This window comes from Tupaia chinensis, unplaced genomic scaffold, assembly GCF_000334495.1.
Source record: "Tupaia chinensis unplaced genomic scaffold, TupChi_1.0 Scaffold147038_1, whole genome shotgun sequence".
Lineage (NCBI taxonomy): Eukaryota > Metazoa > Chordata > Mammalia > Scandentia > Tupaiidae > Tupaia > Tupaia belangeri.
The window spans coordinates 984,424-999,347 of NW_006206889.1; the positions used below are offsets into that span (position 1 = coordinate 984,424).

Here is a 14,924-nt window from a genome sequence, read left to right on the forward strand (position 1 = left end):
GGATTTCCTTCTCTTTCCATCTTAGAGTGAATGTGATATTTATTATTGTCGTTATTAGTAGTAAAGATTTGACAATAGATAAAGTAGGAAATTTTATGTAGTGTTACCGGATAGTCAAAGTTTTAGGTTTTTGAATTTATTGTTGGAGTTAGAGTGTCATTAAAAAAAATACATACAACAAAAGGAGCCTATTGGCAGTGTAATTGTAGAGGTATTAGGTTAATATATAATGTATAAGTCTGTGTAATGGATAGTTTTTATTCATCATAAAATTTTCAAATGACTCACAGATGTGTGCCCTTGCAGCTGTTCCTCCCTCACTAATGGCATTGGGCTCTGACTCAGAGAGGAGTTTTGTGCCAAAGAATTCTGGCGGCGTCTACAGTTCTTGTGATAGTCCCAGTGAGGAAATCATTTATTGTCAGCAGGGGTGATGATGACAAACCAATAAAAGGCCGAATGGGGAGGAGGCTCGTGGAGAGAGAGACAGGGTCCCAGGAGTGTTAAGAGGCTGTTTTCAGAGCTGCTTTCAAAAACAAATGTATGAACCTCAAAATTTTTGCCATTAACTTACTAGCTTGTTTCTATTTACAAAGTCAGTTTCTTTTTCAGGGCAAATCTGAGTGGCCTGTGAACACGAGGTGGAGAACAGAACGCAGCATGGAGAGCTGCTTCTCCAGCCGGGGTCCCACAGTGCCCCCCACCTCTAAGGCAGGTCCAGCAGCACAGCTCTGCTGACCTTCCATGATGGCCTTGTGTCCAGGGAAGGCTGCTGGGACTCGGCCAGCCTCGGGCCAGTGAGGGTGCTACTAAAGGTTAACTCCTGATTTCGAAGGCCTGAAGTGGGAGCTTTCAAAAACCAAACCAAACATAGGATCAGCAAGTGGCGTGGTGGTTAAGGCACTGGACACTCCCACATGGCTGACCACGGTTCATGTCCTGGACCTGGTGGCATGGTTTCTCACTTTCCGTTTCTCTCTGTCTCTCTGGTCAAATTAAAATGAATGAATAAATTAAATTATTTTTTTTTAAAAAAGGAGACCAGCAGTTAGTGTAATGGCTATGTCGCTGGACTCCCACGTAGTCGGCCACGGTTAGCGTCCCGGACCCGGTGGCTTAAACACACGCTGGGCACGTGTGTGTGTGTGCCCAAGATCCCGAGAGGAGAATGGAGGAGAAGGGATTGCGGCGTGGTCATCCCCCCTGGGGGGCGATTTCTTGCTCTCTGCCTCCTGTCTCTCTCTGTCTGTCTGGTGAGTGCAGGTGCCCTATAGCAAAAAAAAAAAAAAACAAAAAAAAAAAACAAGGAAGGAGATGTAAAAAAAATTTAGAATTATTTTAATTTATTATTATTATTTTGTAATTTGCTATACGGCACATGTGCTCACTGGGGTGTGTGGGGGAGAGAGAGAGAGAGAAAGTGACCCTCCACACCATCTGCTGGCCCCGTCTTTGCCTGTTTCTTCTAAATTTATTTTTTAATTGCCAGAGAGTGTGTGCACTCACCAGAGAGATAGGGATAGGGAGAAAGCACCCTTCAATGGGGCATGGTCATGCCTCAGTCCCTTCTCCATTTCTTCATATTGTTGGAATGTTGAGCATACACTCACTCATGCCCTGCCTGTTTTTCAAATCGCTGGGTCAGCCAGCCATGTGGGATCCCGCTCACTTGTCTAGTAGGTCACAGGTCTCAGTGCAGTAAGCCATGGGGATCCAGCCACCTTAACTACCATGCCACCTGGCTGGCCCCCTTACTGTTATTTCTACTCACAATGTTGGAAAGTGTGTCAAAATCACTGGAGTCGAGGAGACATTTGTGTCAACTTGTATTAAACCAGAGCCAGGGAAGACCACAGAGAGGGACAATGTCTGTGCAAATACTCCTGATAACAAGGATTCTGCCAGAACCACAGTGTTGCACAAAGACCACTGCACTGTGACACGAGGGCTACCACTGCCAGACATCTGCCCAGGGACTGCCTGGCCAGCTGATGACCATGGCTGCCAACAAGAACACCAATAACTGCAGGCTGCCTCAGTTCACCCTCATTACTGTTCCTCAAACAATGATGTAACCCTGTTTGATTTTTGCTTTCAGAATCATTCTGAAATGTAAGACCCAAATATACACATTAAGGGCAACATGGATATTGTGGTAGGTGTTGTCCTCAACCCTGACCCAAATACATTTTATTTTAAAGAATTACCTTATTGAACTTTAGCTAATTAGTTAATTAATTAATTTTATTTAATCAGAGAGGGACAGAGTGAGAGAGAAGGAAAATGAGAAAGCGAGCTGCTAGGATCCAAGACTCAAACCATGGTTGGCCACGTGGGAGTCCAGTGCTCTTCACATGCCACCTTCTGGCCCCTTTTTATTTTTTAAAGAGAAATGTTTATTGTAGGGTGCATGCACTTGCCAGCCAGACAGAGAGACAGAAAGCAAGAAATTAACCACCAGGGGAGATGGCCACGCAACAGTCCCTTCTCCTCTATTCTCCTCTCAGGATTTTGGGCACGCGTACCCGGCATGAGTTTTAAGCCGCCAGGTCTGGGACTGAACCACGGTCACTTACATGGGAGACTCCAGTGACATAACCATTACGCCATCTGCTGGTCCCCCAAATACACTTTTGCTTTACATACTTTGCCTCAGTTTACCTTTTTGGTTGACACTGTTCATTTTCAAACTTTGGAGGCCTTGGCCCGATGTGTTCCCGTAATGGATGAAGATCTTCATGATGTCACACAGAGGACTGCAGCGCAGTGGGTGGGCTGACCTGTCCAGGGTACTTGACCTTTGCCTTCTCTCTTCAGGGACCTTTGCTGGCCCTGCCCCCTTTTGACTGGGGTTGGTCTGACCAGACCCATCGTGGACATCTCCATGACAACCACTAATGCTGGGCAGGTGATAGCTGCTATCCAAGGGTCTGGAGCCGCCTCTGACCTGGCACAGGCTGATTTCTACTGTCCACTTTCCCTTCCTGTGCATCACTCAAGAATCAGCAAGATAGAACATGTGTGCATGGCACACGGAGATGCGCTAACAAGGCACTGTCTTCAAGTGCGATGAAAAGATGTTGCAGTGTCCCTGGCACCCTCTGACATGATGTGGTCAGTCTTTTCAGCACGGCCAGTCCCAGTCTGAAACTAGGGGTCTCAGAGTCACCTCATTAGCATCAGCGAGTGCATTCAAGGAGCTATCACAATTTCCTGGAGCTGGGAAGAGCTGCCACCCCACCAAGGGCGTGACAAGGGGGCATTCCTAGGCCTGGGTAGTAGGTGAATGGCTGTACTACACACTAATTGCAAACTCTCCTCCCTCCTGGCCACTGAATTCTGACAGGTGCTTCCTACTGGGCAAACCTGACTTGAAGCCAGAGCTGGGGACGGACCCCAGGAGCAGCCCATGCCAGTGGCTCCTCAGGACCCAGAGAAGCAGGGAGGGGGCACAGACGGACAGGAGGGTGCCAGCATTGTCGGTTTCCCTATAGGGCTGTGGTCAGCCCTTTGCCCTCCTCCCTTAAATGGTGGCGGTCCATACAAGAGTGGGCAGCAGTGCCCTTCAAGAGGGAGCAGTTGCTGCTGGGAATACTGATGGCATTTCACTTATGGGTTTTTCTTTCTTTCTTTCTTTCTTTCTTTCTTTCTTTCTTTCTTTCTTTCTTTCTTTCTTTCTTTCTTTCTTTCTTTTTAGTTCTTTTTTTTCTTAAACTTTATTTATTTATTTATTTTTAGTTTGACCAGAGAGAGACAGAGTGAGAGAGAGAGAGAGAGAGAAAGAGAGAGAGAAGGAAAGTGAGAAAGCAAGCTGCCTGGTCCAGTACTCGAACCTCAGTTAGTCATGTGGGAGTCCAGCACCCTTAAGCACCACGTCATCTGCCAGCCCCTCTTTATTTATTTTTTAATGTTTGTCCATTTATTGATAAAGAGAGAGGGGCACCCCTGGCAGGTCTCACCACGCTGTGACCCCTCCAGCTTCCCAGACAGCCAGGATCATGGGCACAGGAGGGTGTGCCCAGTGTATTAAAGTCATCCTGGGAGCCAAGGTGGAGCTCCCGTGTGGCTCCAGCATCATGAAGCAACACCCAGCCACCTGCGTCACCAAGCGGGGCCATCTAATTCTGGTTATTTGCTTGCAGTTGGACTTCCAATGGTGTGTGTGTTATTTAACCATAGAATCAAGCGTGATTGTTTTAAAACGTAAATCAATGGAAGTGGTAGCACAGGGAGAGTCAGGAGAGCAACTGGCAGGCTCTTCTGAAAGCTGACCTGGGCCTCTGCACTGCCCCCATAGCCAAGAGAAGAGGTCCGGGGACCCCAGAGGCTGTGGTGGGCCTGGGAGTCTCTGCGGAACTGAGCGTGACCAGGTAACGTTGGACTGTGGCTACCAATCAGGAAGCTCACCTGTCAGCTGGGGGTTGGGGAGGGGGGGCACACTGTGGCATGATGCGGTGAATCAATGGCCACCTGAATGTACTCACTCCCTTCACCTGACTCCCCTCCCTGGAGTTCAGGTCAGCCTCCAGGAGGTCATATCGTGTGCTCAAAGCCCCAGCTCTCTGACATGATGGCATGGTCAGTCTTTTCAGCATGGCTAGTCCCAATCTGAAACTAGGGGTTTCAGAGTCACCTCATTAGCATCAGCCCAGGTGCACTGAAGGAGCTATCACAAGTGACAAAGACACTCCTGTCACTGGAGGAATTTCAAGGCTTTAGAGGTTCTTTGTCCCAAGAACCAGGGACAAAGCTAGCCAAACTCTTTGTTATACATCCATTTCTTAGGGGGATAAAGGGACTAAAGACAACCCCCAAAGCATCTTACCCCAGGAGACTACCCTAAAAGCCACCCCTTTGGGAAACCAAGCTCTCCCTGATCTCCTGAGGTTCCCATTGTTCAAGGACTGTTCAGGGAACCGAGACAGTCAGAAGGTCTTAGTGATAGATGGTGTTTGCTCAACAGTCAGTTCCCTTACAGGACTGTCGGTGCTGCCATTGCAACAGCAACAACAAAAAATGCTCTTATTTTCAAGTTCATTTATTTCTTCCATCAGCAAGAGAGAGAGAGAGTGGAAGACAGACATACAGCACCCCCAACAGGGTCTTGATCCACTTTCGGTCACAGCCAGCCCCTGATTACACTCACGTGCATGTCTGGTATGCCAGGGACGTCTCCGGACGCAAACCTGGAGCCTTCGCTTGTGGGTCTTACAGGGTGCTGCATTACTGCGGTGCCACCATCTGGTCCCAAACAGTGTTTTTAGAATTGCGCTTGACCAAAAGATCATATATTTATTCCTTGTGACTCTTGTGTTTGGATTTTAAATCACATGAATAAATGTTACTTTGGGGATTTGGCTTCCTATTCATTCTTTAAAGGAGCTCTGATTTATTTTTTTAAAGAATTATTTTATTTAATTTTATTTATTCATTCATTTTATTTTAATTTGACCAGAGAGAGAGGGAAAGTGAGAAAGCAAGCTGCTAGGGCCATGGGTTTGAACCATGATCAGCCATGTGGGAGTGTCCAACATCTTAACCACCACGCCACCTACTGGTCCCCAAGGAGCTCTGATTTTTAAGTTTCGAAAGTAAATTATTCATTTATTTAAATACTTATGAACTGAAACAAATTTGTATGATTAATCTCTTGCAATATCATTGCCACAGTTGAACTTTTTTTTTTTTTTGAAAGGTTTTTGCCATAGGGCATGTGCACTCACGGGAAAGACAGAGACAGAAAGTGAGAAATCACCCCCCAGGGGGATGGCCATGCTGCAATCCCTTCTCCTCCATTCTCTCCCATTTCTTAGGGGGATAAAGGGACTAAAGACAACCCCCAAAGCATCTTACCCCAGGAGACTACCCTAAAAGCCACCCCTTTGGGAAACCAAGCTCTCCCTGATCTCCTGAGGTTCCCATTGTTCAAGGACTGTTCAGGGAACCGAGACAGTCAGAAGGTCTTAGTGATAGATGGTGTTTGCTCAACAGTCAGTTCCCTTACAGGACTGTCGGTGCTGCCATTGCAACAGCAACAACAAAAAATGCTCTTATTTTCAAGTTCATTTATTTCTTCCATCAGCAAGAGAGAGAGAGAGTGGAAGACAGACATACAGCACCCCCAACAGGGTCTTGATCCACTTTCGGTCACAGCCAGCCCCTGATTACACTCACGTGCATGTCTGGTATGCCAGGGACGTCTCCGGACGCAAACCTGGAGCCTTCGCTTGTGGGTCTTACAGAGTGCTGCATTACTGCGGTGCCACCATCTGGTCCCAAACAGTGTTTTTAGAATTGCGCTTGACCAAAAGATCATATATTTATTCCTTGTGACTCTTGTGTTTGGATTTTAAATCACATGAATAAATGTTACTTTGGGGATTTGGCTTCCTATTCATTCTTTAAAGGAGCTCTGATTTATTTTTTTAAAGAATTATTTTATTTAATTTTATTTATTCATTCATTTTATTTTAATTTGACCAGAGAGAGAGGGAAAGTGAGAAAGCAAGCTGCTAGGGCCATGGGTTTGAACCATGGTCAGCCATGTGGGAGTGTCCAACATCTTAACCACCGCGCCACCTGCTGGTCCCCAAGGAGCTCTGATTTTTAAGTTTCGAAAGTAAATTATTCATTTATTTAAATACTTATGAACTGAAACAAATTTGTATGATTAATCTCTTGCAATATCATTGCCACAGTTGAACTTTTTTTTTTTTTTGAAAGGTTTTTGCCATAGGGCATGTGCACTCACGGGAAAGACAGAGACAGAAAGTGAGAAATCACCCCCCAGGGGGATGGCCATGCTGCAATCCCTTCTCCTCCATTCTCTCAGGATCTTGGGCACGCACGCACATGTGCCCAACGTGAATTTAAGCCTGGGTCCAGGACTCGAACTGCAGTCGACCACATGGGAGTCCAGTGACATAGCCATTACACCAACTGCCGGTCCCAACGCAATTGAACTTTTACAGTAAGTGACAGGCTTATACACATAACTAAGTGAAATATTTTGTGAAGTAGTTTGCTTCCACTTGCAGGAGTATAGTGTCAGGTGGAAGGCAATCCACTTTTGAAATCTAACATCTCCAGAGACTCTCTGTATCATTTTGGGTGAGATTCTTCACTTTTTAGTGCCTTTATTTTCCCACAAAGTAAACAATACTTGCCCTTACTTCAGAGAAATACCATGATATCTGAGAATCATTTTAAAATACTTGAGGGGAAAAGGAATGGAAAACATGAAATAAGATTGGGGCCAGCAGGTGGTGTGGAGGTTAAGGTGGCTGGATCTCACATGGCCAGTTGAGTAGTTTGAGTCCTGAACCCAGTGGCTTGAAAAACAAGCCAGGATGGTTCAGGTTTCCCTTCGGCCTTCAACCTATAGCACCTGGCCATCTCCTTCCCGGCCAGGCCAGCGGACTTCAGTGACAGCACCATGCTTTTCTATTCCTTTTTCAAGACCCTTGTGGGCAAGGATGTGGCGGTGGAACTCAAGAATGACCTGAGCAGCTAAGGAACCCTTCATTCTTTGGGTCTCAACATCAAACTAACTGACATCAGTGTTACGAACCCTGAGAAATACCCTCACATGCGATCAGTGAGGAACCGCTTCATCCGGGCGCAGTGGTCAGCGACCTGCAGTTGCCAGCAGACGAGGTGGACACATGGTTGCTACAGGATGCAAGAGGAAGGAAGCCCTGCAGCAGAAACAGTGATGGCTCCTCTCCCCTTCCTCTCCCTCCTCCATTGGTGACTTACAACCTTGTGTCCCAGCCCAGGACATCCCCCTCATACTCATACTTGATTTGTTTGTTTGTTTTTAATAGTGTTCTTTGTTAGGAACCAGCAGTTAGCGTAATGGCTATGCCGCTGGACTCCCACGTAGTCGACCGCGGTTTGCGTCCCAGACCCGGTGGCTTAAAACTCACGCCGGGCGCGTGTGTGTGCGTGCCCAAGATCCCGAGAGGAGAATGGAGGAGAAGGGATTGCGGCGTGACCATCCCCCCTGGGGGGTGATTTCTCGCTTTCTGTCTCTATGTCTCTCTCTGTCTGTCTGGCGAGCGCATGCACCCTATAGCGAAAAACCTCTCCAAAAAAAAATAGTGTTGTTTGTTTGTTTGTTTGTTTGTTTTTAGGGAGTCAGGGAATAATTGTATGCAGCACTATCCTCTATTGAGAATGGAATAAGTAGGATGGGTAACTGCAGTGCCTTCCCAGTCCCCAGCACCTATCTTTTTCAAAGCACCTTCCCTGAAGATAGTAGAGTTTGTTAGGTCTTTCCAGGGCAGTATGTCATTCATTTTGAAGATGGAAGGAATCTGTCCCACATGGGGAATAAAATTTGTGATGCAAAAAAAAAAAAAAAAAGTCAGGTACATGAGTATGAATGCCCACAATCCTTAGAGGAGAATAGAGGAGATGGAATTGCAGGTGGCCATCCCCCCAAGGGGTAGTTTCTCTCTCTCTCTTTCTTCCTCCGTCTCTCTCCAGTGAGTGCACGTGCCCTCTAGCAAACTAAAAATAATAATTTTTTAAAAAAGATTGGCACGATGTTAGTAATTTTACAGCTTAATTCTAGGCACACAGTGATTCATTATATTCTTCTCCCTAACTATGTGTATGTGAAAATTTCCAAAATAGAAAGTTAAAAATATATCAATACCTGGTTCTACCTAACACACAAGCACATCACAATTTAAGCGCTGTCCTCAGAGCACCTCTCGCTCCTTGGAGAAGAAAGCTACATAATAGGGGTTTAAATTGTTACTCTGTGGCCCTAAAATGATTGCATCACACCTTGAGGTATTGTTGACAAGGAGACAGAAAATAGATGAGAGCCCATGGGAAAGAAGATTATGAGAAACAAAGATCAAACTTTCAAAGCATGGGCTGCTACTCAGAGGATGTGATCTTAATATGAAAAACGGGAAGCCCATCTGGGCAGATGGCTGATGTAGGAAATAGACTCACAATATATCAAATATATGTTGACAATTTATTTCTGTGGGTCCATATGTGTAACATTCCCATTCTCATAAATGATAAATAATAAATTTTTATTTATAAATCACTGAGTCCCAGAGGCAGATGAGCCCACTGAATACAAATAAGCTCTTGTAGAAAATGGTGCATTTCCACCAACCTGATTCAAGTGAACATATTGTAGTTTGCTGAGTTTAGGGATTTAGGGAGCCAACGAGAGAATCCAGTACATTTAGGACACAAGACCCATCACAACATGAACTCCAGGCTGTGGAAAGTGCGGTACGAGTTACGGAGCAGGACAGAGCCTTTAACTCTGTTTCATAATGGCATGCAGGTTATTGAAAACCAGGGTGACAACCTTGGTCCTACCTGGGAAGTGTATTTGAGAATAAATTATTGTTGACTTCTTTGAACCCCCTGAACTTTCTACAACAGTATAAAGGGTAGAAATAAATCTATTGTAAAACATTCAGGAAGGAAGAGAATGCCTCATTATTTAGCCACTAACATTCCCGGAAAGATCTGAACGTCTGTCCCTCTGCGTACCCTGTGAGCCAGCTAAGAGAGGAGAAGAATGAATGCTAGCCCTCCAGCCTCAGAGGGGAATCCATAACTGTTTCTGGAAAATGATAATCATGGAAAAGGCAATACGTGTGTGGCTGAAATGGGGGGAAATGTACCCTAAATTACTCTGTTGCTCGAGGCCTCCTTAATTTGTTTTCTTTAATGTAAAAAGAAATTGAGTATATAGAAGTCTGTCAATTCAGGATAGCTGATGATTGAAGCAAGATAGGCTTTGAAGCTTACCTTTGTTTAGCAAACCCTTTGGTAGTAGGATAATAAGATAGTGTGAATAAGCCTAAAGGGGGTGCAGCAGATGGCATGGTGGTTAAAAGCACTGGACACCCATATGGTCATCCACGGTCTGAGTCCTGGGCCTGGCAGCTTAAAAATTACATCGGGTGTAGGACCAGCAGTTGACGTAATGGCTATGTCGCTGGACTCCCATGGAGTTGACTGGGGTTTGAGTCCTGGACCTGGTGGCTTAAACTCACGCCAGGTGCATGTGCATGTGTGCCCAAGATCCCGAGAGGAGAATGGAGGAGAAGGGATTGCAGAGTGACCATCCCCCCTGGGGGGTGATTTCTCGCTTTCTATCTTTCTGTCTCTCTCTGTCTTTCTGGCGAACGCACGCGCACTATAGCAAAAACCTCTCCAAAAAATAAAATTACATCAGTTATGTGCCCAAAATCCCAGGAGGTAGAATGGATGAGAAAGGATTATGGTGTAGCCATCTTCCCTGGGGGGATGATTTCTCGCTTTCTCTCTCACTGTTTGTCTCTCTCCTGATGCATCCTATGGCAAAAACCAAGGGGAAAACAAAAAAGCCTTAAAGGAGAATCTTAGAATAAGTAAGTTTGTTGTTGTTGTTGTTGTTTTGTTTTTTTCTTTCTTTTTCCAGATAGAGACAGAGAGAGGGACAGGGAGAAAGCATCCCCCAGCAGTGCATTATGTCACAATCCTTTCTCCTTCGTTTCTCCATCTATCTGGATTTTGATCATGCACATACACATGCCTGGCACATGTTCAAGCTGTCTAGTCCCGGATTCAAACTGTACAAACAGGCATTTAGGATCTGCCTCCTTTCTCCCTTAACCACAAAGCCACAGGGCTTGCCCAGAAAGAAATACTTTTGGGGGTGCATAGAAAGAATAAAAAAGAACTGCTTTTAAAGGACTTTGAAAACTTTTATGTACAACTAACAAAAGGTAAGTTAATTACAAATTATTTCCATCTAGCCATTAAACAATCCTTCTACAGGTCTTTACTAGGCAACAATTTGTGGTCCTTGTTTGTACTGAAAGTCATGAAAGAGGACAGCTAGTTGCAGGAGAACAGAATAGGCCATCCCAAATATGCCTACTTGACACAAGGGTTATTTTGAGCTGCTTATTTTGAGAAAGAGCTGATTCAAAGAGACTCTGAAAACAGCATAAAGGAAACTATTTTATAAAGGAAATGCACACTTACAGAGAACCTTCATTTATAAGGGTCTCTCTTTTTCTCTCCCAGAAATAGAAGGATGGCTCTGAATCACAAGAGACTAAGCCTGCATAGCAAACCTTATTCTGTTTACTGTACTTTCCCCCGATGGATCACCTTCTCATAACTCACCATGTCCCACATCCTTCTTTGTCTTAGCTGAAAATGATACGTGTGTATGTGTATTTATCAATCATTTGCTATGGGGAGCATGCCTAGTTAGCCATGTGGAAGCTGGCTGCTTTAACCACCATGCCACCAGTGCTGAAGGTAGTATTTAAGCCCCAATTCTAAGCCATCTCTTTGAGTTTACTCATCCCTGGATTTCTATAGGGGACTTTATATAAGAGAGATATATGCTCATAAACCTTTTTGTTTTTCTCTTATTCATCCGTTTCTTTTTTTTTCTTTTCTTTTTTTTTTTTTTCTTAAAAAGGAGCCTGAGCTGAGAACATAGAAAAGTAGAAGGAAAAGATTTTTTTCCTACCCTAAGCATTTAAGCATAAAGAGTACTTGCCAGGTGAGGAGCCTCGAGCCAGGCTTGAACTTGCCTGGACTGTTCTTTCCTGCGTGTAAGGACCTGGAGGGGGTTCCTTCCAGCCTGAAAGTTCCATGGGCATGATCTGTTTCCCATTAGCAGCCCTAGGCTTTAGTCTTTGCCCTGGTCCTGACCGCCATTGTAAATGCACAGAGGAGTGTTTGCTCGTAGGCGTGCGGTACATGTGGGGGCAGCGGCACAGGCCTCCCACCAGCACCCCAGCAGGACAGTGGGTACTGCACGACCACACCTACCTGCCTGGCCTCCGCCTGCTTCTTTCTTTGAACTCTCGTTGAAAATGTGTTGCAGGGGGCCAGCAGGTGGCTTAGTGGTTAAGGCACTAGATTCCTGCATGGCCAACCATGGTTTGATTCTTGGGCCCAGCATGAGAAAATCACACCGTGTATGTGTGTGGCCAAAAATCCCGAGGAGAATGGAGGAGAAGGAATTGTGGCGTGGTGAAATCACCTTGGGGTGTGATTTTGTACGTCCCTCTCTCTGTCATTTTGTCTCTCTCCAGGGAACACATGTGCCCTATGGCAAAAAAGGAAAAATGAGAAAAAGAACAAAAAAGAAAATGGGTTGCAGAAATGGAAACTGTCTCCAGCGCCTCAGGAGATGGTAAGCGTTCACTACAGCATGATTAGGAAAACAGCCCAGAGCAAGGAGGCAAGAAGAAAAAGATGTTTTTTGGGGGCTGGATGCTCCTTTTGTGCTAATTCTGTGCTCTCCCTGCACAGAAGGGCAGCATGCCAGCGCTGCCTCCCCCTTCCCTCTGGGCATCATCCGTACCCCCTCCCCAGATGTGCCGTGGAAGACCTGAGTCCCTGGAAAGTCCAGGGCCATCAGACCTCCAGCCCTTCCCTCTCCCTTTCACCTTCCCTGTCCTCCCCACTTCTCTCAGCCAGGCTGAGCCTCTCCGGGCGAGAATGTCCAGGCCCCATGGACCTGTGTGGGCAGGAGGGCAATCTGCCCAGGGACACTGCTGAGGTCAGGCAGGAGGCAGAACAACAGGAATCTGAAAACACCTTCTCTGTGGCTGATTTTCAACTGCACGGTCCCTTTTTTTTGGAGAGTTTTTTTTTTTTTGTTTGTTTGTTTGTTTTGCTATAGGGCTCATGCACTCGCCAGAGGGGGGAATCACCCCCAGGGGGATGGCCACTCCGCAATCCCTTCTTCTCCATTCTCATCCCTCTCCTCCATTCTCCTCTTGGGATCTGGAGCATGCATGCACATGTGCACAGTGTAAGTTTAAGCCACCGGGTCCAGGACTCGAAATGCAGTCGACTATATGGGAGTCCAGCAACGTAGCCATTATGCCATTTGCTGGTGTCAGCACAGTCCTTCTAAGAAGCCAAGGGTGAGTGGCTAACTAGGGCCCAGGGCCTTCCAGGTTATCCTACAAGGGTCTTGACCAGCCACAGAAGGGAAGAAGAACTGGTATGATGTAAGTGAGGCATATGCCATTGTAAAGGCCCAGATAGGGTTGAAAAGAGGTTCTGCCCTGGGGTTCTTGGTAAAACAGAGTCAATAAGATGGATATGTATGCATAAGAGGATTTCAAAGAGTTCACAGAAAATACATATTATGAAAAAAAAAACTATTCATGGATTTAACCTTCTTTTGCACTCAAACAAATGTGCACTTTAAGTCCATGTTTTTCCATGAGATTTTTTGAAATCCCCTCATATATACAGAGAGATCGATTTTAAGGAATCAAGGCCTGGCAAGTCCGACATGTATAGGACAAGCCGGATGGCTGGACATTCAGTCAGAGTTGACGTTGTGGCTCAAGTCCAAGTCCAGAGGCCCTCTCGGGAGGCTGAATTTCTTCCCTCTAGGGACTCCAGTCTTTTTTTTTTTTTTTTTTTTTTTTGGGGCTTGCCAGACAGACAGAGAGAGAGATAGAGACAGAAAGCGAGAAATCACACCCCAGCCGCAATCCCTTCTCCTCCATTCTCCTCTCAGAATCTTGGGCACGCATGCACATGCGCCCGGCGTGAGTTCTAAGCCACCAGGTCTGGGACGTGAACCGCAGTCAACTACGTGGGAGTCCAGCGACATAGCCATTACACTAACTGCTGGTTCCCAAGGCTCCAGTCTTTTCTATCAGGACCTTAAACAGACTGAATGAGGACCACCCATGTTATGGAGGGTCATCTGCTCTACTCAGAAGTGTTTATAAGATGTTAATAACGGCAATCCCAGAGATAGTAGGTAGGAGCTGCGGCCCCACATGTGCTGACACCATTCTGACCCTCACCCATCCAGAATCAACAGGCAGGCCCAAGCCAAGGCTTGAGCTCATCAATGGGGACTCCCGACCAGCCTTCTTCAGCCCGTGCAGCGAGCAAGTATCCTGTGCAAAGTGATCTACCACTTTACGTTCCCCTGTTAGCTCAGTCTGCATCTACGCTGGGAGAAGTTAGGTCTGGGTATACAAGAACAGAACATTTGAAAATAAGGGACTCTGGACAAATTCTTTTCCTATAATTCCCTTAGCAGTAAAAGGAGAGAAACTCCCCTCTGGAAACCTGAACCCAAAACTCCTATTGTGGATTCCATACTCCACCCACAATAGAAGAGGGGAATTGGCACAGAGCTTATTCATATTATGTCAATGAGCACACAGCTACAGAAACATACTCCAAAGAAGTAGGAAGAAGTGAGTATACCATAAGATGACTAAAAATCAAAGTGGAGTCTCGAGAAATAGGAGAAAATCAGGAAATACCCCTCAAAGAATCATAACTCCTCACCAACAATGAATAAAATGCAAGAAATGTCAGAAAAAATGCAGAATATTCACTGTAACAAAACTCAATGAGATGCAAGAGAAAACAGACAACCAACTCCAGGAGGTGAGAAAATATGACTCAAAGGACGAACTCCATAAAGAGATACACACACTGAAAAAGAATCAAATAGAATTTCTGGAGATAAGAATACAATTGCAGGGGACAAGCAGATGGCATAATGGCTACATCACTGGATTCCCACGTAGTTGACCATGGTTTGAGTCCCAGACCTGGCAGCTTTAAACTCACACCAAGCACATGTGCATGAGTGCCCTAGATCCTGAGAGGAGAATGGAGGAGAAAGGACTGTGGCATGGCCACCCCACTTGGGAGGTGATTTCTCACTTTCTGTCTCTCTATCTCTCTTGCAAGTACATACACCCTATAGCAAAAATCTCTCTTGCTCTTAAAAAAAAAAAAAAAAAGAGAAGAATACAATGCAGGAAATCAAAACTTCCCTCAGAAGTGTCAACAGCAATTAGACCATGCAGAAGAAAGAATCTCTGACCTTGAAGATAAAATCCTTGATTTAGTTCAAGCAACCAAAAAAGAAGAATAAC

The 14,924-nt window shown here is 45.6% G+C and overlaps 1 pseudogene; it reads left to right on the top strand.

Moving 5' to 3' along the window:
* The first annotated feature begins 7,435 nt into the window (after window positions 1–7,435).
* LOC102469321 (U6 snRNA-associated Sm-like protein LSm2 pseudogene) lies at window positions 7,436–7,715 on the top strand (annotated as a pseudogene).
* The last annotated feature ends 7,209 nt before the right edge of the window (window positions 7,716–14,924 follow it).